Source organism: Bufo gargarizans, chromosome 4 (assembly GCF_014858855.1).
Source record: "Bufo gargarizans isolate SCDJY-AF-19 chromosome 4, ASM1485885v1, whole genome shotgun sequence".
Taxonomy (NCBI): Eukaryota; Metazoa; Chordata; class Amphibia; order Anura; family Bufonidae; genus Bufo; species Bufo gargarizans.
This window is the reverse complement of record NC_058083.1, coordinates 171,778,470-171,804,985: the sequence shown is the minus strand read 5'-3', so window position 1 is coordinate 171,804,985 and position 26,516 is coordinate 171,778,470.

The following is a 26,516-nucleotide window of genomic DNA, read 5'->3' as shown; positions in this document are numbered from 1 at the left end:
GTTTGGGGTGAGCTGGACCGCAGAGTGAAGGCAAAAGGGCCAACGAGTGCTAAGCATCTCTGGGTACTCCTTCAAGACTGTTGGAAGACCATTTCAGGTGACTACTTCTTGAAGCTCATCAAGAATGCCAAGAGTGTGCAAAGCAGTAATCAAAGCAAAAGGTGGCTACTTTGAAGAACCTAGAATATGACATATTTTCAGTTGTTTCACACTTTTTTGTTATGTATAGAATTCCGCATGTGTTAATTCATAGTTTTGATGCCTTCAGTGTGAATCTACAATTTTCATAGTCATGAAAATAAAGAAAACTCTTTGAATGAGAAGGTGTGTCCAAACTTTTGGTCTGTACTGTGTATGTATATATATATATATATATATATATATCTCTGAAAAAGGATAAGGCAGCACTCCAGTCTTCCAGTGAAAAAAGTGAAGACTTTATTACACCCAACAGCAATGCAGCATTTCAGCTCTCTCAATGGAGCCTTTGTCAAACTAGTGATAGTAGTGCCCAAACACATATAAATACAGCTGAGTACACATTTTTTTATTACATAATTGCCAATAAACATATTAGCTGGATAGCCAAGTGAATACATGATTGTGAATCAAAATTCTTATAGTTAAAAATAGATAAAAACATCATGTGCTTCCAATGATGACAGTGACTATTAAATACATAATCTTAATATTGTAATATCCACACTGATACAAGTCCGGCTGTCTTGTTTCTGCATAGAGCGGACAGTGTATAAATCATAGAGGGGTGACATTCTAAATAAAGAGATACAGCTTAATTACACTATGGGGAATATTAGGTCAATGCTCCCAGTGTCAACCGGACCGCACTAGCTATTATGATACAGGGATGGGGAACAAATCAATCACAATATCCCCATTACATGTATACTGCAGGGTAGGGGCAGAGTTCATGCATGCTTAACATAGGGACCCCAGCCCCGTTTCCAGGACTGTTGTCCCCATGCGGGAAAAGGGAGAAAAAACACCCCAGTGTCGCCCCCCCTGGACCCCTCCTGCACCACAAAACTGCACCACCACCAATATCATAGGATAATGTATTGCACCACTCCATAATTGTGCTTCAAGTCATGGTAACCAGGCCCCCTTCCCTGCCCCTTTGCTGTGACTGACAGCGCTTATGCACGACAGTTCGGCTGGCTTTGCCGAACTGCCGACTGTCAGTCACAGCGAAGGGGCAGGGAAGGGGGCCTGGTTACCGTGACTTGAAGCAAGATGGCCGCTGCCTCCGTGACTTCAAGCCGGACTAGAGAAGCGCGCCGGCAGGGGATTAAAGAACGTTTTTACAGCTTTTGCTTCTCTGCCTGCAGGAAGAAAATGATCGTTACAAACACGCTGCTGGCTACTCTAAGGTACTGCTGCCGTCTTGGGATGTTTGTTGGAGATGACAGGTTCTCTTTAACAGGGGTGTGTATACTTTTTATATCCAATATATATATATATATATATATATATATATATATAATGTCATTTATCAAACAGGTGTAAAGTTGTAAAGTAGAACTGGTTAGTTGCCCATAGCAACCTATCAGATTCCACCTCTCATTTTTCATTGCTTCATTGGAAAATGAAAGGAGGAATCTTATTGGTTTCTATGGGCAACTAAGGCAGTTTTCCTTTGAACCAGTTTTGATAAATCTCCCCCACTGTGTACTTCTATATGTACATAGCATTGTGTGTCATCACACTATACTAATCTGTGTGGGACAAGTGACCGCTCACTGTGCGAACTGCACACAATACTGTATTCAGAAGAGAGTGCAGTTAATGAGAGCTGTCAGTAATGAAATCTATAGCCTGCTTATAACGCCATGGTTCAGACTGTAGATCGCTGCACTAACGTTATCAGCAGAAATATCTATTGTGCCTACTTTCTACAGAATGGACTTTCTACAGAATGGAAAGCGAGAAATAGATCTGTTGATTACAGGCTCTAGCATACTGTAAGGGTACTTTCACACTTGCGGCAGGACGGATCCGACAGGCTGTTCACCATGTCGGATCCGTCCTGCGGCTATTTCGCCGTGCCGCCGGACTGCTGCTCCGTCCCCATTGACTATAATAGGGACAGGGGCGGAACTCCGGTGCAGCACGGCGGTGCACGGAGAAAGGCCGCTGGACTAAAATTACTGCATGTCAGGCTTTTTAGTCCGGCGGCTTTCTCCGTGCACCGCCATGCTGCGCCGGAGCTCCGCCCCGTCCCCGTTATAGTCAACGGGGACGGAGCGGCGGGCACGGCGAAAGTAGCCCAAGACTCATCATGTTGTGGATTGGAATGAAATCATACTACCAAGTTACTTGCAAGTTGCTACAGCCTATATATACAGTAAGTGGCTGCTAGCTGTGCTATGTAACAGGATGTGGGGGCGGGGCAGCAGAGCTTGTGCTGGTGCATGTGAAATCCATAGTAATACCCACAGAGCCTCACAGATGATGACAGCAGTGAGCAAAACTCATAGAAGAGAATATGTGAGAGCATGTGAAGCAAAGCTGATACCAATAAACAAACAAGTGCAATTTTTTTTATGTGCTGCATTACAGTAAGATATGGGGTTATTGATTTTTAGTGCTGTGGGGATTTGCTCTGCTAGACAGTTTAGCGGACGCAGTACAGAGGCAAGGAACCAGGTTGTAAAGCAAACTTTAGTGTTTTATTTACACTCAGCAAAACATAACAGTCTTGGTGCTTGTTCATACACAGCAAAACTAAACAATGTTCACCTGGAATCCTAGGTATCAATTCGCAACCGGCTGAATGCTGAGCCACAGAAAAGTTCACTGGTAGGCTTCCAGGCAGCCTGCACGTCTGCTTACAGTCTTCAGCCTTCAGCACAGAGGACTCCACAGCTTCACTGTCAGATGGAGGTAGATCCACACCACCTGATCGTGCTGACTGCTTTATAAGCCTGCCAAGACCCGGCCTGGGGAGTAGCCACTTAACCAGCACTTTTGACTACTCCCAGTAAAAGCCACCCCGGATCAGCTTTACAGCCATACTAAACAGCTGAAGTGTCAGACTGCAATCTGCAATAATGACACTTGAGAACACTGACTCTTACCTCAGCGAGGCCAGGGAGCTCAGTAACACATACCGACCATCAATGACAGCCCCTTGTTCCTTCCTACAGTCAACAAAGGTGTCCAAAGCCTTTAATGGCTGTGTGGCACCTTTAAACAGAGGCTGTTGCTGGTATGGGGTTTTGCTGGTTAGTTGGGGGACAATATGCATATAATTGCTGTTCTTGTCTGCAATCTCTGTAATTTAATAAGCTCTGGCATACCCACTTATCCAAACCCAGTGCTTTCCTGCCCTACAGGTGGGAGCCTCTCTTTTGTCATCTGCTTTTCCTCCTTTTTCATATAATTTATTATCGATGAGAATATGTCATCAGGATCATCCAGCTCCTCCCCTGTCTCCGCATCTTGCTAGGACATGGAAACTTTGAAGGATGATTTATAAGGAGTAAAACCAGCAAAAAATGTGGATGGTCATCATGTCGGGGTCATCCTCACTGTCTTGGTCATCACCCTTTAGCTCCTCCTGCTCCTCTCCTGTCATTTGGGCAGATAAACCACCTAGTTGTGTATCAAATTCCTGGGCGTTTATGACCTCCTCCTCTTCCTCTGCCAGTTCATCTTCCTTAGGGCTCAGGTGGCCGTGAAATGGAGGTGCCATATTCTGTCCCCTCGCCAATTAGATTTGTCAGCATCCTCTCCAGGACGTGAAAGAGTGGAATGACATCATTCATCCCGTAGTTCTGACAAATAAAGTTACCTCCTCAACGGGCCTGAGCAAACGGCACATGTCATGCATGAGTTGCCACTGGCTAAAATGGAAGTTACACTAGGTAGTAGACCTGTCCATCTGCAGCATCAAGAAATAGTTGACTGCCTTCCTTTGCTCATACAGGAAACATTGCATATCAGGAGGTGTTGGGGGAAGAGCATTTTGCCATTGCAGCTCAAGGAGGGCGTGTTTTGCACAGTAAGAGTGGCTGAAATGCATGCACAGTTTCCTCCACATTTTTAACAGCTCTTGCAGTTCAGTGGAAGACTTGAGAAACAGAGTGACATACGTCTCTTGTCAGCCATTCATTAATACTTCTTGACCATCTTTTTCTGATTATTTTGCATTTTCTGCCAAATAGAAGACAAAGAAGAGGAAAATCTTTCCACTTCAGGTATACCAGTAGTCTAAGTACCAGAAAATGTGCCAAACTGCAGATGGAACCCATATGCCCCCCAAAAACGGCGACTTATCACCTGCCTATGGTTATTTATGGCAAACTCAGCCAAAGACAAAAAAGAAGACCACTCCTCCTGATTCTCTGAGACAAAACATCTCAGATAAGTCTCCAGATTCTGATTAGTGCGCTCAGTCTGTCCGTTCGACTGAGGGTGAATAGCCGAAGAGAAGGACAATTGTAGCCCCAAGCGAGTGCAAATTGCCTTCCAGAATATAGAAACAAACTGAGTCCCCCTATCAGACACCACATCAGAGGGAATACCATGTAGCTTCATTATGTTGTCAACAAACACTTGTGCAAGAGTTTTAGCATTAGGTAGTCCTGGTAATGCTATAAAGTGCGACATCTTACTTAAGCGATCAACAACCACCAGAATAAGTTTTTCCCAAGGAATTCGGGAAAATCTGTTATGAAGTCCATGGACAAATGAGTCCAAGGTCTGGACAAGATGGACAACGGAAGTAGATATCCTGAAGGCTGAGTATGTGTCACCTCAGCACATGCACAAGTACTACAGGCTGACACATAGACCTCCACACATTTATGCAACCCCGGCCACCAGAATCTACAATGATGAGATGATATTGACCATGGAACTGCTCCAAGGATGTCCTGTAAAAACTGTACAGTGATGTTCCTCGAACACCTTGTGCCGTAATTCAGAAGGAACAAACAACTTTCCCAGAGGACAAGAATCTGGTGCATCTCCCTGGGCCTCCAACACCTTTGCCTCAAGGACGGGATAAAGAGCAGATATTACTACCCCTTCAGACAAGATAGGACCAGGATTTTCCGAATCACCCCCCTTCCCCAGGAAAGCTACGCGACAAGGCATCAACCTTGAAATTAAATTATGGTAAAAAAAAAACGACCATCTGGCCTGCCTTGGGTTCAGACGTTTAGCCAACTCCAGATAAGCCAGAATTGTTGGTCAAAACATGACAGCTGGGTGACCTGGCTGGCACCTCTGTCCTGTTGCTGTGCTTGCTACCCGTCTTGTGCTGCTACTTGTGCTGGCTACATCAACATTTTTGCCACTACCTGTTCCTTTGGAGGGCCCAGGCAACTGTCTGTTGGCCACAGTGTATAGTAACTGTATCAGTAAGGTAAAAGATTAACTAAGAATGCGGCAGTAGCTGGACAAGATGCATGCAGTGATGTATTAGACAGCCCTTTAATACTGAGGTACAGTAATTCTATGTATAAACTAACAGATTAACTGGGAATGTGGCCACAGTTCAACAAGATACACACAGAGATTGCACTCAACCTGCACTGTCCCTGTTGTCTCCATAAAGTCTCAAAAAACGCTCCCTACAATCTACCTAATCTGACCCTGCACGCTCCCAATTAAATATTCTTCTACTAGTAGCTTCTGCAACACTGTCCCTAGCGTATAAACACTTGTCACATCTCTCCCTAAGCTCAGCTCACAGTGAAATGGCAGAGAACATGTAGGATGAGGCTTTTAAAAGCTGTGACATCACAGGGGATGGCCATCTGTGGATTGGCTGGCTGTACACCATTATGGGTCGTATCGTGTTCCCAGGCTTCTTACTTTCACTTTGTAATACTTGCAGAAGCTAATTGTCATGAGAAGGGGAATAGGGAAGGTGCAAACTGACTCCAGCCACTCCTCTGTCCCTGCCTACTTGCACTTACCCTTCCTAGGCAACGGGGCGATCCCTAACCTGTGTAAGTGTGGAGGGAAGGACAAACAAACAGACAAACAAAGAGGTCGAACTAGCAAGGTCAAAACCAGGAGGTCAAGGCGGTACCAGGGAAAAAGCAGAATCAGCATCAAAGTACAATCAGAGAGTCAATACCAGGAGACTCAATAGGACACATGGAGCAAGCAAAAGACTAAGTCAAGTAACTAGTCGAAATACAAATGCCAAGTAATATGCCAACGGAACGTACACAAGGAATAGGACCTTAATCACAGGAAACTGTGGCCAGCAGGCTGCCTGTTAAATAGGAGAGAGAGGGAGTCATGTGACGTGGCCAGCATCACATAACTCATCCCCTGCATCCTGCTGAGCGCCGAATGCCCAGTTCGGCGCTCAGACTTTTCGCCGAAAGTATGGAAGTGGAGGATGCCCACCATGCTAAGGAGCCCCCCCCCCCCCCATTGCCCTGGAGAAGAGGACGCAGCACATGTACTTGCTCAGAAGTTATCACAGGGCGCCGGCGGCACCAAAGGGAAGGAGCTCAAAGCCTATCCCCTGTGACAGTACCCCCCCCCCCTTCTACGAGGAGCCACCAGACCCAAAGTCACTGGAAAAGGTTTTTCTGAATGATGACATTTTCTAATCAACCTAGAAGCATGAATCTTATTCACTGGCAACCAGGACCTTTCCTCGGGTCTATAACCATTCCAATGGACAAGGTATTGAAACGAATTATGAACGAATTATGAACTTTCCTAACATCAATGATTTCGGAAATTCATTTTAACTATTCACCAGTACCGGGGAAGGAACTGCCTGAGATGGAACTATGGGCGAAATATATTTTTTAAGCAAAGATTTATGAAATATGTTGTGGATACGAAATTAGTCTGGCAGCTTCAACCTAAAAGATACAGGATTAATGATGTCAAGAATTTCATATGGTCCAACAAATCGTGGCACAAAAAGTAATAATTTTCCAATTATCATTCAAAAGAGCGTTTCTACAGGGAGGAACAAAAATACCAAACTTCAGATGACACTAAACTGTGTAAAGTAATTAACACTGAAGAGGACAGTATACTACTACAGAGGGATCTGGATAGATTGGAGGCTTGGGCAGATAAGTGGCAGATAAGGTTTAACACTGACAAATGTAAAGTTATGCACATGGAAAGGAATAATGCAATTCACCCGTACATACTAAATAGTAAAACACTTGGTAACACTGACATGGAAAAGTATCTAGGAATTTTAATAAACAGCAAACTAAGCTGCAAAAACCAGTGTCAGGCAGCTGCTGCCAAGGCCAATAAGATAATGGGTTGCATCAGAAGGGGCATAGATGCCCGTGATAAGAACATAGTCCTACCACTTTACAAATCGCTAGTCAGACCACAATTGGAGTACTGTGTACAGTTCTGGGCTCCTGTGAACAAGGCAGACATAGCAGAGATGGAGAGGGTCCAGAGGAGGGCAACTAAAGTAATAACTGGAATGGGGCAACTACAGTACCCTGAAAGATTATCAAAATTTGGGTTATTCACTTTAGAAAAAAGACGACTGAGGGGTGATCTAATTACTATGTATAAATATATCAGGGGTCAGTACAGATATCTCTCCCATCATCTATTTATCCCCAGGACTGTGACTGTGACTAGGGGACATTCTCTGCGTCTGGAGGAAAGAAGGTTTGTACACAAACATAGAAGAGGATTCTTTACGGTAAGAGCAGTGAGACTATGGAACTCTCTGCCTGAGGAGGTGGTGATGGTGAGTACAATAAAGGAATTCAAGAGGATGTATTTCTGGAGTGTAATAATATTACAGGCTATAGCTACTAGAGAGGGGTTGTTGATCCAGGGAGTTATTCTGATTGCCTGATTGGAGTCGGGAAGGAATTTTTTATTCCCCTAAAGTGGGGAAAATTGGCTTCTACCTCACAGTTGTTGTTTTTTGCCTTCCTCTAGATCAACTTGCAGGATGACAGGCAGAACTGGATGGACAAATGCCACAAAAGGTTTCTCTTGATCCAGCTGAATCAAGAGTGGGGCATTCCCAAATGATTTTTTAAGAGTTTAGAAGGCGTCTATTGCCTCCACAGGCCAGTTAACAAGATCCGTCCACTTTCTTGATTAAGTCGGTTAAGGGTCTAGCAATTACTGAAATTTTTTTGATAAATTTACGATAATAATTAGAAAACCCAAGGAAGCGCTGTAATGCTTTAAGGGAAGATGGCCTTACCCAATCTTGAATAGCTTGTACCTTACCAGGACCCATTATAAACGAGTGTGGAGTAAGGATATAACCTAGATATAAAAAATGTTGTACCCCAAAAACAAATTTTTCTAATTTGACAGATAATTGATTTTTTCTTCGAATTTCAAGCACTTGTTTGATATGAATAACATGGGAATGCCAAGTCGGTAAAAAAAAAAAAAAAAAAATATCAATATGATATACAATCATAAATTTACCGATAAATTCTCTGAATATGTAATTCATAAAATTTTGAAAGACTGCAGGAGCATTACTGAGCCCAAAAGGCATTACAGTATATTCAAAGTGTCCCTCCGTAGTATAAAAGGCAGTCTTCCATTCATCCACATATTTGATACGGATCAAATTATATGCCCCTCTCAAATAAAGTTTGGAGAACCATGATGCCCCCAGAACCTGATTGAACAGATCGGGAATCAATGGGAGAGAGTATTGATTTTTAATGGTGATTTTGTTCAATTCACGATAATCAATACACGGTCTGACATATCCATCCTTTTTTCTTTTTTACAAAAAAAAACCCGCCCCCATAGGAGACACAGAGGGTCTCATGTGTCCTTTATTTAGACTCTCCTTAATATACTCATAGAATTGCGCTCTGGCCCAGATAAATTATATATCCGACCCTTAGGGAACTTGGAATCCATTACTAACTCAATAGCACAGTCATAAGATCTATGGGGGGGCAGACTCCCAGGGTCAGAAGAGGAGAACACATCAGCAAATTCCTTAATATATGAAGGTAACTTCTTAGATACAGCAGAGATACCCGCCTGTATAATGGGTAAACAAAGAGTTACATTTGGGACCCAATTTTTCAACCTCACCTCTGGTCCAATTAATGACAAGGTTGTGTAATTGGAGCCAGGGCATACCTAAAACCATTTCAGCGGACAAATTTTCTAAGCTCAACAAGGAGCAATTCTCAGTGTGGGTTACCCCTACAGTCAGGGTTATTTCAGGTGTACAATACTTAACAGTGCCCCCCAACAAGTGGGTAGAGTCAATGGCTACAATGTAAATAGGATTGGGAAGGGCAAACATAGGTATCACCACTTGAAGAGCAAATTTAAGATCAATAAAGTTAGAGCCCGGCCCAGAATCAATAAAGGACTACCTGACCCCTTGTTTAATCCAAATTAAATAGTAAAAGGCACCAATAACTTCTGCTTACCCACCCTAGGGAGTACCTTATCTTTAGATCCCTCTGGTTTGGAAGATCTTCCGGAAGGAGGGACCTTGGTACATTGCCGGATCCAATGATCGGAGTTGCCACAGCAAAAACATGTACCACAACGACGTTGGTCTCTTCTGGTCAAACCTAGCTGCATAAGTTCATCAGTACAAGGCTCGGACTTGATCCCCATAGGACTGGTCTCTGGTTTGGACATAACCTGTGGAAAAAGCAAATGCTCCCTTTGTCTCTCCCTAATGTGTCTGCCCAGTCTCACAGCAAGAGTCGTGGTTTGCTCCAAGGTCTCAGGAAAGGGATAACCTACAAGCATGTCTTTGAGAGTCTCAGACCAGACCTAAACTGACTTTTAAAAGCAAGTTCATTCCAACCAGAGGGAACACACCATTTACGAAATTGAGTACAGTAGTCTTCTACTGGTTGGTCACCCTGCACAAGAGATTTTAACAGATTTTCCTCTACAGACGCTCTGTCAGGTTCAAAAAACGCATTGACAGATCTAAGACACAGAGAGTCAGGGGGTAACGAAAATTCCCAGTCTTGGGGGTTGCCTTGTAATAAGGACATAATAATTCCCACTCTTTGTTGAGCTGAACCAGAAGAGTGAGAGCGTAAACATAAATACATTTTGCAGCTCTCCCTAAAGGCCAAAAAACTATTGCGATCCCCGAGAACCGATCAGGAAGCTTAACATGTGGTTCCGCCTGTAGTGTGGATGACGAAGAAACAGAGAGCTTTCGGACAGTTTCCTGTGCCTCAAACCTCTCCCCTAACTCCTGGACAATCTGAGCCAGGTTTTGGACATGATCCGTGAGAGTTTGCAACAGATCCATGATATGGTAGTGCGGCCTGTGATTCTGTCACAAGAAGGGGAATAGGGAAGATGCAAACTGACTCCACCCACTCATTTGCCTTGCCTACTTGCACTTACCCGTCCTAGGCAATGGAGCGCAACTGGACTGCGATCCATAATCTGCATAAGTGCGGAACAAACAAACAGACAAACAAAGAGAGGTCGAACTAGCAAGGTCAAAACCAGGAGGTCAAGGCGGTAGCAGGGAAAAAGGAGAATCAGCGTCAAAGTACAATCAGAGTCAATACCAGGAGAAGTACCGAAATACAAATTCCAAGTAATATGCCAACGGAACGTACACAGGGAATAGGACCTTAATCACAGGCAACCTGTGGCCAGCAGGATGCCTGTTAAATAGGAGAAAGAGGGAGTCATGTGATGTGGCCTGCATCACATGACTCATCCCACTGCTTCCTGCTGAGCGCCGAGTGCCCAGTTCGGCGCTCAGACTTTTCGCCAAAACTATGGGAGCGGAGGACACTTGCCCCGTTGCCCTGGAGATGAGGAAGCAGCACATGTCCTTGCTCAGAAGTTATCGCAGGGCGCCGGCGGCACTGAAGGGAAGGAGCGCGAAGCAGGCGCCTTGTGACACTAATTTAGAAAAAATAATTGTTACCACAAAGCGCAAGGAAATTCGGATTCCAGGCTAATCACATTTGAAACTTCGAATCGAACGATCTGAAGTAGAATTCCATCCGTTCAACACTAGTTGCGAATCAAAGTTTTCATAAACTTCAGACCGAATTCCGCTTTGAACCTTCATATTCTAGATGGTGATGTTCTTTTTATCATTACTTTTTAACAGGACTTTTAAAAGTATTCTCCATTTTGTATTTTCTTTATTCCTTACTGTAAAACCTCTCATTTAATATTTCACTTTGAAATATCAATCAATTTAAACAGTTCCTAACTATTAAAGAACTCAATTATCGATCACCTGGCTTAATCTTTCATTGATTCTTGCATCTACTTCACATTCTACAGTACATTTTGTAAATGGAGCTTCAGTTTCTTATTTAAGGCGAATGTCAGTATAACACTTTGTAATGCTCCCTTCATCCCTAGATTTGTTCTGTCATATTGCTGTAATGAGTGGCCCCGCTTAAATGTAAAGACACTGATCCCACCTTGATCCCCCCAACATTAAAGCCTCATGCAGACGTGCGTGGAACACGGTCCGTGAGATACCAGACTGGCATTGCAGGAGCACACGGCATCATCGGTTACTATGACGCCATGCGCTCCTGCAATGCCAGTCCGGTATCTCATGGACCGTGTTCCACGGACATCTGCATGAGGCTTAATACACATACTTTTGACAAAACCTATGTTGTCTTCACCACAATGTTAAATAAACATTTCACATCATATATAGTAAAGGAGAGGAAAACGCATGAACCGACACTTTTGCCTTGACTGCTCCACCTAGGGTGACCAGTCACAGCCCACCTACCATAGCCAACCTCCCACAATAAACCTTTCCAGCTTATCAGGTCAAACTCACATCAAGGATTTGCCATATGTTTTTTAACCCCCTCTCATATCTGAGGCTCCCTGTTGTGTATGGCTTTATTCACAAGAGTCAGTGTTCAGTCAGTGATTTCCATCAGTGATTGTGAGCCAAAACCAGGTGTTGCTGTAAACACAGAACAGGTGCAGATCTTTCCCTTATACCTTATGTGTGTGGAGGCTCAAATCCTGGTTTTGTCTCACAATTATTGATGGAAATCACGGACCAAAACACTGACAAAGGAATGAGGCATATCTGGTGGAACATCCACTGTGGTCATGCCATACCATCAACAATCGGAGTGTAGAGCTGCTAACTATAAAGCCGTAAGAACCAGCAGACACCCCTAACTTAAAACATAAGGGTGGAATATCATGAGGATTTCGCTGAAAAAAAAGGTAACTGATGTATTTAATTCCTAGTGAAGTTTTTCAACTGGAAACATTTAACAGGTGAATGTTCTTCCGGGAAATCAAAAGACCAGCAGGAGGCACCATTTGGACTTTATTTGCATTACTGTGGCTTCATTATTATTTCTGCTATGATTATTATTTTTATTTTATTTATTTATCATTATTTATTTTACCAGCAACTTCTTTTCACATAGAACAATTCCCATCTGAGCTTTCTTCCTTTTGACAATACCCTTCCTTCAAATATAGGGCTCTAGCAGTCCAGACCCATCTAGGGCAGGATGTGTTGGATTTTTTGGCATACATATGTTTTGGGTTGAAGTAGAAATCTGTGACTCCCATATTCAAAGAAATAACACAGAAAATATTAATGAGAATATATAATAATAATGAAATAAATACCATTTTCTGACTATAATCTCTTGTTACTTAACTACAGCTGCCTTACTATATGCAGATTTGTATACAAGCTCATCTATGTTTTCTGTGTATGTGGTTTTATACTGCCGAGATGTGTCTTCTCGAAGAATTAAGTGAACATAATACTGTGCTGTCTAGGCTGACTTGCCATGCCCTGCTGTGCCACCATATGTTCCCATTTCAAGTCTTATGCCATGTTATCCCACTTTGATACTATGTGCTGCCCTGTGCTGTCAAAATATGGCTTTAGATCAGCAATGTTTTCTACTTGTTTTATTTTTTTTATATATCACTGCCACTGTGCATCTCAGGAAAAATCTTCAATATCTTCCACCTTAAAGACTTTTGTAGCCTCTTAAATTTTATATAAGGGGTGGTAAGAAGTGGACTGAGCTATATATTCTAATTTGAAATAATGAGCTCTTAGTTTGGCCACCAGAATAAGTATAAAGAATTGATGAAGAGTCAATCAGAATGCAAAATAAACATTATATAAATCTAAGATTTCAATAGCTGCCACTAAATTGCTTAAGTAACTTAAAGGGCTTCTGTCACCCCCCAACCCCCAATTTTCAGTTTTTGTCTTATTATATTTGTTAATGTAAGCAGATTCCATATATGTTCATCTTACCTCGGGCTGTGCAGTAATTACAGTAAAAAACATACTTTTATTATATGTAAATTTCTTTACTACCAGCAAGTTGGGCGGCCTCATCCTCTGTTTGAAAAAACACCCACTCCTCCACTTGATTGACAGGGCCAGCGAGCTCTCTCCTCCTCTCGCTGGCCCTGCCTGCAGCCTCAAATCCCGCCCCTGCAGTGTACCGGTCGTCATTCAGCGCAGGCGCTCTGAGAGAAGGACGGCCGCTTGGCCGCTTCTTCCTAAGTGTGCCTGCACCGAATACGTCAGCCCTACACCCGGAAGAGAGGTCTTCTCTTCCGGGTGTAGGGCTGACGTCATCGGCGCACTGAGGAAGGAGCGGCCGTCCTTCTCTCAGAGAGCCTGCGCCGAATAACGACCGGTATGGCGCAGGCGCGGGATTTGAGGCTGCAGGCAGGGCCAGCGAGAGGAGGAGAGCGCTCGCTGGCCCTGTCAATCAAGTGGAGGAGGGGGCGTTTTTTCAAACAGAGGATGCGGCGGCTATCAGCAAGTCCGCCCAACTTGCTGGTAGTGAAGAAATTTACATATAATAAAAGTACGTTTTTTACTGTAATTACTGCACAGCCCGAAGTTAGAGGGGCATATATGGAATCTGCTTACATTAACAAATATAATAAGTCAAAAACTGAAAATTGGGGTTTGGGGGGTGACAGAAGCCCTTTAAAGGTACACTTCCATCATTTGTTTGTCACATAACAACCTATATGTGAATATTCTATGTAAATCGGGTAGATGTTTACCTGGATATAATTTATTGAAGTTACTCCAAGTATACTAATACCTATCCTGGATCTTTAACCCCTTGCCGATCAGCGCCGGTCGGGTCTTTAAAGGTGGGTCTTTAAAGGTGGCACCGGCTCCTGAGCGGAGCATGCGCAATAGCCGCGGGGTGTCTGTTGTTTCATACAGAAGACACCCGTGGCTCATGTCGCCGGTCGCGGACCACGGCATCTGAGCATGCGCAAACCCAGAAGTGCGCACTTCTGTGTATGCGCCGTCTCCCTCCGGCAGAGATCGGAGGAGCCAGAGCTTGTATTCAGCAACCCCTGTCATAGAGAATGAGATGACACTGCTGCATAGTGTTTCCTATGGAGCCCCTGTCTGTAGCAGGGCTCTATAGGAAACCAGTAAATTTCTCATAGACTCCAATGTTAATGCATTGGAGTCTATGAGAATAGCAATCTAATGATTGCTTGTAATAGTGCCCTATTGGAGCTATAAAAAAAAAAAAAAAAAAAGTTTGGAAAAATTACAAAATTAAAATCACCCCCTTCCCCCCCCAAAAAATAAAAAATACACATCATGAGTATCGCAACATGTGAAAATGCACGTACTATAAAAATATACTGTAAAAATATTTTTCCCATATGGCAAACAGAGAAATGGAAACAAAACATCAAAACGGCTGATTTGTCGTTTTTTGGTCTCTTCATTTCCTATTTCCCGCAAAAAATTTAATAAAAAGTGATCAAAAAGTTGTACACACCCCCAGAATGGTATAAATAAAAAGTACATAACACCAAACAAAAAAATGAATGCTCACTCAGAACATACACAGAACTACAAAAAAGTTAATAAAAGGTTTTATTATTTTATCATGTCATGGATCAGCGGATGTGAACCCACTGTGCTACTGACTGGCTGTACCCTGGAGGGGCGTGACTAAGCAACTACCTGGTCTTCGCTAGAGCCTTTAATGGTGAGGATAGACTTGTGCCGTTAGGGCAGTTGCCAGGTGCCACTTCAGAGCAGTCCTAGAGTCAGACCAGAAGATACCTGAGATAGGTACCAGCAGTACAGGCGTGGTAGACAGGCAGGGTCATTACCTGGAGCAATAAAGCAGGCATAGTCAGGGCAGGTGGCACAGGTACAGGTCAGGCAATCAGGGTCGTCAACGGAACATACAAAGCAAGCAGGCAGGGATCAGATGATAAGCAGAGTCCAGGGGCAAAGTATAGGTCAGGAACACAAGTGGTTATCAAGCTCTTTAGCAACAGACTATTACTTTGACACTCAGGCATCTGGGAAAAGGGCTGAGCCCCTTAAGTATGTGTAGGAGAGCCAGGGTTGGTCAACGAGGTCACCTGACCCAACCCAGCTCAGCCCAGCCCAGAGAGTAATGCGTACCGCCCTTAGAGCAGTGACACATGAAACCAGCCGAACACATGTTGTGTCCAGGGCTGAATAGAAGCTGTGGAACGGAATCCTCAGAAGCAACATCACTCACACAAACAGAGTGTCCCGGACTGCAGCGGTAACTGGGAAACACTGGCCACCGATCACCGAAGAGCACGGCACCCGGGGCCATGGCGGCTAGCAGGGGAACAGCATCACACAGCAGTCGCTGTTACATATCAGTACCAAAACGCAAGAAAAACTATACATATAATGTATTGCTGGATTTATATTGACATGTAGAATGAAAGTAACTGGTCAGTTTTATTGCACATCGAACGTCGTAAATAAAAAACTGTAAAACTCTGGCAGAATTGCCTTTCTTTCTATTTCGATCCCATTTGGAATTTTTTTCCTGCTTCCCACTACATACTGTAATATGCTATATTAAATGGTGGCGTTGGAAAGTATGAATTGTCCCACAAAAAACAAGCCCTCATACTGCTATGTGAACAGAAAAATAAAAATAAAGTTATGGCTCTGGGAAGGCAGGGAACGCAAAACAAAAACGCAAAATAAAACATTAGTGATCGCTTGTCTTTATACTGAGGAGGAGATCGCTACAATCATCTGCTCTAGGACCCTTAGGCTACTTTCACACTAGCGGCACAGACCCCCGGCAGGCTGTTCCGTCGGGTGAACAGCCTGTCGGATCCGTCCTGCCACTAGTGAACGTGTACTTTCGGACTGCTGCTCCATCCCAATTGACTATAATGGGGGCGGGGGCGGAGTTGCGGCGGAGGCACAGCAGCGCGCGGTGAGAGGCTGCTGGAATAAAACACCGCCCCCATTATAGTCAATGGGGACAGAGCAGCATTCCGGGGGCACACGGTCACTAGCAGCAGGACGGATCTGACAGGCTGTTCACCTGACGGAACAGCCTGCGGACGTCTGTGCCACTAGTGTGAAAGTAGCCTTAGAATATTTAAAAAATAGAAGTGTTAATAGTTTATTTTTATCAATTATTAAAATTCAAAGTGAATGAACAAAAGAGAAATCTAAATCAAATTACTATTTGGTGTGACCACCCTTTGTCTTCAAAGCAGCCTCAATTTCTCTAGGGTCACCTGCACACAGTTTTTGAAGGAACTAGGCAGGGATGTTGTTACAAGCATTTTAGAGAACTAACCACACATCTCTGGATGTTGACTTGCCTTCTGTCTCTTCATGTAATCCCTGACAGACAGTTTGTTGTGCAGGTGAGCTGCAGCACAACTCCATTCCAGTAAACAGCTACAGGCCCATGCCCAACTAGGTGGCACTGCTGTTCAGCAAAAAAACTGTGGGGAGGCCTTAGTTCTGAATCAAGGCCACTTCATTTTAAGGATTTGTGAGCAAACCCAGAAGTTAGAACCCCACTGATCATAAAGCAATAGCATTTCTTAGTGATATACCTTAATTTTATGAGATGCTGATTAGACTATAAACTTATTTTTCCCATACAGTGTACACTGTGTCAGAAAAAAAAATAAAAAATGGCCAAATTGGAGTTTTTTCGTTGCTTCACCTCCAAGCTAAACAAAAAGTCATAACCATTCCAAAATGATATAATTTAACAAACTACAGGTTACCCTACAAAAAATTTACCCTCACACAGCTCCATAGATGGAAATATAAAAAAGTTATGGGAGTCTGAATAAAGCAATGCAAAGAAAAAAAACATTTTTTCCAAACTTTTCAATTTTTTTCAGTATTAAAACAAGACAAACTATATAAATAAGTGAATGAAGCGCACAGGTCAGTTGTACCATATAGGGAACGCTGCACACCTGAATAATAACCGGGATACAGCCTAGACCATAAGAAGAGAGGTATGACTACCAACACTAAGTAACCACCAATTAGACAAATACCTCAATACAATTGGTAAACAAAATATGCTTTATTAAATAATTGATAAAATCATGATGACATATATGGATATCAATATAGCAGCAATGAGTATTTCAGAGAAAACATGGATGGTGCTGCCCTTTCAGTCATGTATCATCCACATCTAAAGAAATCAAATATATTAAACTACTGCCAACACTGGTAAACATATAAAATAATGCACCCAAAAGGGGAGGCAACATAATGCTGGGATAGTAGAAATGAGACAACATATGCAGATTACCGACTGACAGGACAGCGTCCTCCTCCCAACTCTGTTTCGCCCAAACAGGCTTCTTCCTCAGAATATATGTAGAATATGTGGCCTGACTGGTCCCATTAACAGCAATAAAGTCCATTACCCTTTTTAAAACAGGCGTGGCATAGATAACAATGCCCCATTAAAAACAAGGGTTAGTATAAACAGAACTTTAGTACGTGATCTGTTTTTACCGGTATAAGATCAATGGATGACACATTTTAATTTGTCATCACTCAGTTTAGCTCATATACCAACACTCCTGGAAAAATGGGATACCCCCTGAGAATCAGCCCTAATTGTATGTTTCATTAGGATGCTGCATCATCAAACATAGACCCGGTGCCCAAACCCTTTCTCACCTGGATGCCTCATATAAAAGGTTAGCGAGTATTGCTCAGATCACTTGCAGAACAAAAACTCATATTGGATAGGATTAGAATCCCACCTGCATTATTACTTCCTGTTTCTACTCCTTCATAGGAGCAGAATAGAGATGAGTGAATCACTCAGAATTTCATTTGGGTTCAATTCAGCTGAATCGGTTGACTGTTTTGATTTAGGTATGAATCAATTTTGTCCAAATCGAAAGACCTCCATTTCCGATGAAAATTGGTTTATGACATGCTGCGGTCTCCTGGGATTTATATTTTATCTCTATTGTTCCTCACTTTTTAAAAGGTTTTGTTCAAGAATTGAGATTCAGATCCACTAGACAAAGCAACTAAGAAGGTAACATATGTCAGCACTAAGGTTGCCACCGGATGGTAGGGAATACCCAATGCTGACTGGAGGACAGGACCAGCGAGACATCATCGCGCTGGAACGCAAGTCCGGTCCTGAGCTTCCCGTGAGCAGTGAGTGTTCACAGCAGAGTGATCAAATGGAAGAGGTGAGTTGTTGTTTTTTGCAGTAGCAGAGAAGCGAGCACTAATGGGAGCATTACTATTACTGGGGCACTAATGGGGGCAATATTCTTACTGGGAGCACTAATGAGGGCATTATTATGGCTAATGGGGCCATTACTATTACTGCGGGGCAATAATGGGGGCATTATTCTTACTGAGGGCACTAATGAGGGCATTATTATGGCTAATGGGGCCATTACTATTACTGCGGGGCAATAATGGGGGCATTAGTATTATTGGGAGGCACTAATGGGGTCATTATTAATTCTGGGGGACATTAATGGGGGCATTATTAATGCTAGGGGGCACTAATAGGTAAATTATTCATTCTGGGTGGCACTAATGGGGGTATTAATATTACTGGGGGCACTAATGAAGGCCTTAATATTATCAAGAGCCATAGTATGACAGTGACTTAACGCCCTGTGTTAAGCAACGCCCCCACAGCCACACTCCCTTTGTGGTGTGGCTTAACTTGGCCGGTATTCTTTGTTGGTAAAGGTGGCAAACCCTAGTCAGCACCCTCATAAATAGACAATAAAGCTCACACCTTAAAGGGGTTTTGTCACTTCAGCAAGTGGCATTTATCATGTAGAGAAAGTTAATATGAGCCACTTACTAATGTAGTGTTATTATCCATATTGCTTTCTTTGCTGTCTGGATTCGTTTTTCTATCACATTATACACTGCTCATTTCCATGGTTACGACCACCCTGCAGCAGAGGTGGTCATGCTTGCACACTATAGGAAAAAGCGTTGGCCTCTCTGGTGACTGGGACCATGGGAGCGCACATAGGCTGATGCTTTTTTTTATTGAGTGCAAGAAGGGCCACCGCTGCTGGATTGCAGGGTGGTCATAACCATGGTAACAACAAGTGTATAATGTGATGGAAAAATGAATCCAGACAGAAAAGGAAACAATATGCCCAATCACAATACATTAGTAAGTGCCTTAACTTTGTCTACATGATAAATGCTACTTGCTGAAATGACACAACCCCTTTAAGACAACAAAAAACAAAACTACTTCAGCCAAATATTTGACAGAATGTATGCACTTCCCATGTAATCAGGTGAGAGAATGTACAAAGCCCCAATATACAATGTTACCGCTATAACCAGTGACTAGAACAAATTATACATGACCAGTTTAGAATGGTTTTCCTTGTTCTGATACTTTTTGTGATTTGTACTGCTATTTCCTAGCACATAGGAAATCTCATGACCATCTTATAGACAGGTTTTATACACCAGATGGAAAGACATTTATATTTATAATTGTGTTTTCTTCTTCCACACGTTACAATGATGGATGAATTATGTTCCTCTGTTTTGTATAGCATTTATAGGTTGGATCTGTTACCTAGGAAACAGGGAATACTGCAGATTTCTTCCCATTGCAAATTCTCACACGGGACATGAAGATGCCTGTTAGAGTCTCACACATCACCATTGCCTTAGTGTAATTTCCATTCAGGTGCTGATATAGAACCGTCCACATCTAGTGTTCTAGGGAGTGAATTATCACTCGTATAACAGCTGTCCCGGTGAATTCTAGTTAATGACCTGTATATCTGGGATTTTTTAATCATCAGTCTGCTGACTTTCATTGAATATTTGCTTTGTGATTATCTTACTGCTATTAGACTTTATGATAAGGCAGCGTCTGTCATCTAGTAGGTGGTGAGCATTCAATTATTTTTCAAAATTATTCGTGACTTTTTAGTTGTAGACAGCTCCCATGTCATTATGTACAGGAATTTCCCTAGACATAATTTAAGGTCATTTTACCTAGGCTAATTAAACAAACCAGACATTCCCAATAAAGCATGGTTCGGACTAGTCTACAGGGGCCTCTGAGCAAGGTGGGCTTCTAGTCCCCACCCCCTGCACAAGTGGCATATGGCACAGTAGAGGGACTATACTACATACAAATAGGTAGTATACAGCACCTCAACCAGCCCATGTTCATATAAAAACTTGGTAGATTACTTTGCAAACAACCTAATTATTATTATAGATACAACAAGTGGTTGAGATAACTTCTAGGTAAAGAGGCAGGCCAGCCTCCTTCTTCCCCAGGGACCTGCCTACTTGAAGTTGCTGCAGGAACCCCCATAATCAATCATCTTGTAGCATCTTGCTGCTGCCTACCGATGTATTAGCAGGTAATACTTGCATGTCGCTGTACACTGGGCCCTTAGAATGAATTTTACTGGTTGGCCCTAGACTCCCCAGTCTGACACTGCCTAAAACACTGACTCTGTGTCATGAATTCCTTCTGCTATCAGATCACACATTTACAGAAAATAAACTTGAAGAATGCAACATAGTATAGTAATATAAGTATAAGGCCTCTTGCACAAGGCTGTTCTGTACATTGCATCTCACACACTGATAACATATCACTAGAATATGCCATCTATGTCAGATAGATGTGGTTTCCACCTCTAGGACCCACTCCTATCTCCAGAATGGGGCTCACAAAGTTGAGGGAAAGCAGCTGTGCATTCCCTCTCTGTTTACCACTATTAGGGTACTGAACATAACCCTGAGCTGGCTCAGCTATTTCCAAATGCATAATACTCCATGAGAAATGAGACATGCAATCCAGTTCTCCTTAAAAAAAAAAAAACAAGTGTACTAGGTATCTCACGAGAAAATTGCCCTGGTTAGCTGAGTGGCCTTGGGTTTACCCTTGGGGGTGCTCTTTTTCATTGGGGAAACCAACAAGTATGCATGAGGAGCATTGTAGTCCATCTAATGCTGCTCTGCCTTTCTGGGAAACATATATGCATATATGCTGACATCAGATAGTGTTCTTTTTCTGGACGGAAAGCTAATTTGCATACCTTTGGGTTTCTAAGAAAGATATTTAAAATAGTACCTTAAAAGTGATCTATTTTCTGAAAAAGATTAACTTCTCGCTTCACTTCACTTCTGAAGTGTGAGAGGTCTAAGGTCACAAAAATTAGCATAAGTTGTCACGTGCACCAAAACAAGTGAGAGAGCTTTCATAAATTTCCCCCAATGATTATATTCTCATTTACTCAAACAATGCTCTGGTTCAAGATAAAAAAAATAAATCACAGTAACTGAGGAATGAACAGAGCACTTATCTGGCGCCCTCCTCATCTATTCAGCTGCAAATCTCTTATTTCCCATACCCCTTTTCTGCCATCCAACATGGCTCCACTGCTTCTCAGACTACCTGATGCCTACTGAGCATGAAAGACCAAGACACTTCCTGTATTAGCAGTTCTGACCAATCCGAGGGCTAGGCTAGAGAAGAAGGAAGTGTCACAGTGAAGATGTAGAAGAGAAGATGCACAGTGTGAATCAGGTCATCTGAAAAGCAGTGTGAATATCTTGGATAACAGAAGAGGAAATCGAGAATCAGCAGATATGCACCTTAAAGGATGAAAAAGATATCATTTAAGTGTTGTGTTAATTCCCCAGTTAATGTCAAGTTGTTGTTTTTTTTAAGTGCTTTAAACCAAAAACTAGTAGCAATCCTTGCAGCCACTCTGACATTACTCTTAGAGATATGCTAATGGTTCTGCCATGGATTGGATTTTTCATGTGAACCATTTTTCATTTGCTCTCAAAATATAAACATCTTCATCTTCATTTGATGTACTTTCCAGTCAAAACCAATTTATTGATAATGTATTTTGGATAAACTTCTCAAGTAATAAGAAACCAGAGAATACAACAAAAAAGCCTTTATAATAAATCAGTTCACAATAAAATATGTACAAACTCAGAAAATATTATTTTTCAATGTGAAAAGCTGAGTCATTTTAATTTATTTTTTTCTGCTGATACAATAGAAATTTATTTTGATTCAGCTATTGTGACCAATACTCTTTCATAATTCATAGAGGTGTTATATTTCTAGAGCAAAAAAGATGATTTATGGAAGTTTATTTAATATGGTTTCCTGTGGTAATTTGGCATGTAGTGAAAGAGATACATATGTATGGTTCTGTATAAATGAACCTAGTGAATAAATTTGAATTGTGTCAAGGAATATATGACATGAGAATAGTCTCTTGGTTAGGTGTATTCAAGTGTAATCCCAAAAATGTACTTAATAGTTACAGATCTATGATTTCTTATTGTAGTTAGGGCTATATCAAGGGTGGTATAGATTAGAATCTGCTGGGAACTGCAAAAAGTATAGGTACTCCAGTGGTTCTGGGTCAAACTCAACACACTTGGGGACAGGGGGGCACACTTGAATCCACAAGGCAATATCACTGAAAGTGTCCATTATGATATCACAACCTTTCTGGTATCACCAGTCTTGCAAACTCACCATCCTTGTAATGTCATTAATCCAGTAACATCACTACTTGCATTGGTGCTCTACAGAAAGCCAAGCACCCCTTTTCCCTTAAAACCCCCTTGAAGACATCATCATAATCAGAAAAATAACAAAAGCAATGATCTTAGCCCCTCGATATCACTACGTGATACACCACGTCTCAGGCATGAGTGAGTCTAGTCCATGTAAAGGAGTATTAGTCCATGTTAGTCTCAATGCCGCCACTTATAAAATCATAAGTGGTGTTTGTGGTAGCACCAGATAAGTAACTTTTGCCTTTATGACCTCCTAGGATAATCACCCCCTATGAGACCACTACTGCTGGTATAGCAAGCATAGTTTTCTAGCTGGCTCTTAGCACTCAGATCTTTTCTGACTAAACTGCGTTTCAAGCCCCCTTTCTGTGAAATAACCACCCATTCTGGTGCATTAAAGGGCACAAATTAGATAATGGCCATCCACGTAGAATGGTCATAATTGTCTACCAGCTGTGGATCCTAGCAATAAATTTATAAGGTTACAAGCCCCCCCCCCCCCCCCCAACCAATAATTTTATGTCATTGACACACATTAATATCACTCACATTGACTGTTATGGCATCATTATCCCCATAACTTTGTGAAACCTCTGACTTCACATCAGACCTGTGATGCCATTACATTTGTTGTTATCAGTAATGTTCCGGACAAATTCAAGAGGTATTTCAGTTAAAGAAAGTTATCCCCTATCAGATCAGTAGGGGTCCTACCGCTGGGACCCCCACCAATCTGATAGCTATGCCCTATCCAGTGGATAGAAAATAACATTCTATAACCAGAATACCCCTTTAACTGATGACATTAGCATTTGTGATGTCACTATCTCAGTGACATTGGCTTCTAAACACCTGCTTTAGAGATCTGCGGGTGCTACTACAAGTAATATGACTTGGAGATCTCATTATAACATAACCACCCCTGGGACTTTACTATCTCTGTGCCATCACTAGAGATGAGCAAATTTTTAAATAATTCGATTCAGCAACTTTGCCGAATTTTTAAAATAAATTTGGTTAGCTCCGAATTTAGTCGTGGCAAATCTGGTTAAAAAACTTATATTTATAGTGGTGTAGAACACTGTGCCTTGCAGTAACACACATAGGGAGTCTGCTCTGGTAGTGAAATAATACTGTGAGTCCGTATGACATGCAGATCACAGGCGTCTCTCTTAGAATCACTGCACAATTCACTTATTTGGGCAGTCCTGGGCCAAAACTAACCAAAAAGCTCAGCCTTATAGGTGCACTCCTTTTACACCATCATCAGCTGTAGTGATGGCCTTGCGGTTCGCCCGGCGGTCAATTCACAGCGAACTTTGAGCGTTCGCGAACCGCCGAACATGCGAACATATGGCGATGTTCGAGCGAGCCATATTCATTTGCATTGCCCCGAACTTTGACCCATGACACATCCATCAGGTGGTACAGGACAGCCAATTGAGACATTTCAGCACATGGACATACCTCCACCCTATAACGAAACCCGATCTGGCTGCCATTTACATTCTGTATTTTGTCAGTGTAGGGAGAGGTTGCTTTGTGGAGCAGGTACAGGCTGTTAGGGACACCAAACGCTAGCTAATAGGACCACAAAAGTCCTTTTAAGAAATAGTATAGGTGTGCTATTGATAGGTGTGATATACAGAGGGGTATGATATACTTATAATATACTTTATAACATAGAAAATATATTATAATGCATTTGTACTGTGCAGCGGTTGTGTGCGGTTCTGCTGCGATACCACAGCTATATAGAGGGACAAACGCTATTGGAACAACTAATTGCAATGGGTGTGATATACTAGTTGCCCCCCAAAAAACCTGATTGTGCAGCAGTTGTGAGCGGTTCTGCTGCGATTCCGCAGCTATATAGAGGGACAAACGCTATTGGAACAACTAATAGCAACGGGTGTGATATACCCAAAAAAATAATAATAACTCCAATACATTGTCAGGCCTCATTCACACGACCGTATGAACGGATCCGCATCCGTTCCATTTTTTTGCGTATGGTATGGAGATCCATTCACTTCTATGGGCTCTGAAAACATACGGACAGCACACCGTGTGCTGTCCGATTCCGTTGTTCCGTTCCGCGGATCCGCTAAAATAAACTCACATGTCCTATAGTTGTCCGCATTAAACGTTCCGTAGCCCCATTCAAGTCTATGGGTCCGTGAAAAAACGGATCATACGGGAGTGTTTCCGTATGTTATCCGTGAAAAAACGGATGAATGTCCGCTATTTACATATCCCTGCCCCTATTTTAAAAAATGATACTTTTTCCAGACATGTCTATGTGCCCCTCACAAACATCAGATAGAAGAGGCATATTTGTCAGACAGCAAGCAAAGATGTCTTTCTCTGTGGAGCGTTTAATAGTTTTAATTCAAGAAAGGCCAGAGCTGTGGGATACACGCTCTGATTTGTACCACGACCGTGTCCGTAAGGATAGGTCATGGTACCAAATTGCGGAGGAGCTTCTGCCTGAGGAATGAGCGAAGGGCGATGGCAAGGTGCATAAGAAACTTGGTAAGTTACCCAAAAATGTATATGCATCCATACTGTCTAGCATGATCTGCATGCTCAGAGAACTTTGCAAACTTCCCTGAGCATCCAAAGCATGTTATCTAAGTGCACGTGCATCATGTCATTTGCTTTTAGTGTACTTGCAGGTACCGTCTAGCATGATCTGCATGCTCAGAGAACTTTGCAAACTTCCCTGAGCATCCAAAGCATGTTATCTAAGTGCACCTGCATCATGTCATTTGCTTTTAGTGTACTTGCAGGTACTGTCTAGCATGATCTGCATGCTCAGAGAACTTTGCAAACTTCCCTGAGCATCCAAAGCATGTTATCTAAGTGCACCTGCATCATGTCATTTGCTTTTAGTGTACTTGCAGGTACTGTCTAGCATGATCTGCATGCTCAGAGAACTTTGCAAACTTCCCTGAGCATCCAAAGCATGTTATCTAAGTGCACCTGCATCATGTCATTTGCTTTTAGTGTACTTGCAGGTACTGTCTAGCATGATCTGCATGCTCAGAGAACTTTGCAAACTTCCCTGAGCATCCAAAGCATGTTATCTAAGTGCACCTGCATCATGTCATTTGCTTTTAGTGTACTTGCAAGTGCTTTTTTTTTTAACAATTTGAATTTGTATTGTGAGCTTAAAGAATTGACACTAATTTTTTTTATTTTTTATATTTATTTTATTGAAATACAGTCCAAAACTTGAAAACCAGATGGCACTCTTGCCGGGATCAATTTCGGCGGGAGGAGACAACTAACAAAGGACGCAGTGGCGATAGTGGTGGAAAAAAAAAAAAAGCCATATATCTACACCAAGCAGCTTCAGTTCCTGAAGCCCATTTTTGAGTTGCGGCCGTAAGTATATTCACATTTATTTTTGGGAAAATAAAAAATAAAAAAAAATTTGAAGATATTAATTACAAAATCTGGTTTTATTCCTTATTAAGAACTGTCGACAGTCTGGATGAAGGCCCATCAGAAACGCGGTCTGAGGAAAGTAATCCGGTAATGTCACCTCCGGACCCCAGCTCTCCTGCGCATACACCACCGCAGCCTTCTACTCCACCACCTGACTTTCCAGATGAACCCCAGACCAGCCAACCATCCAGGAAGAGGA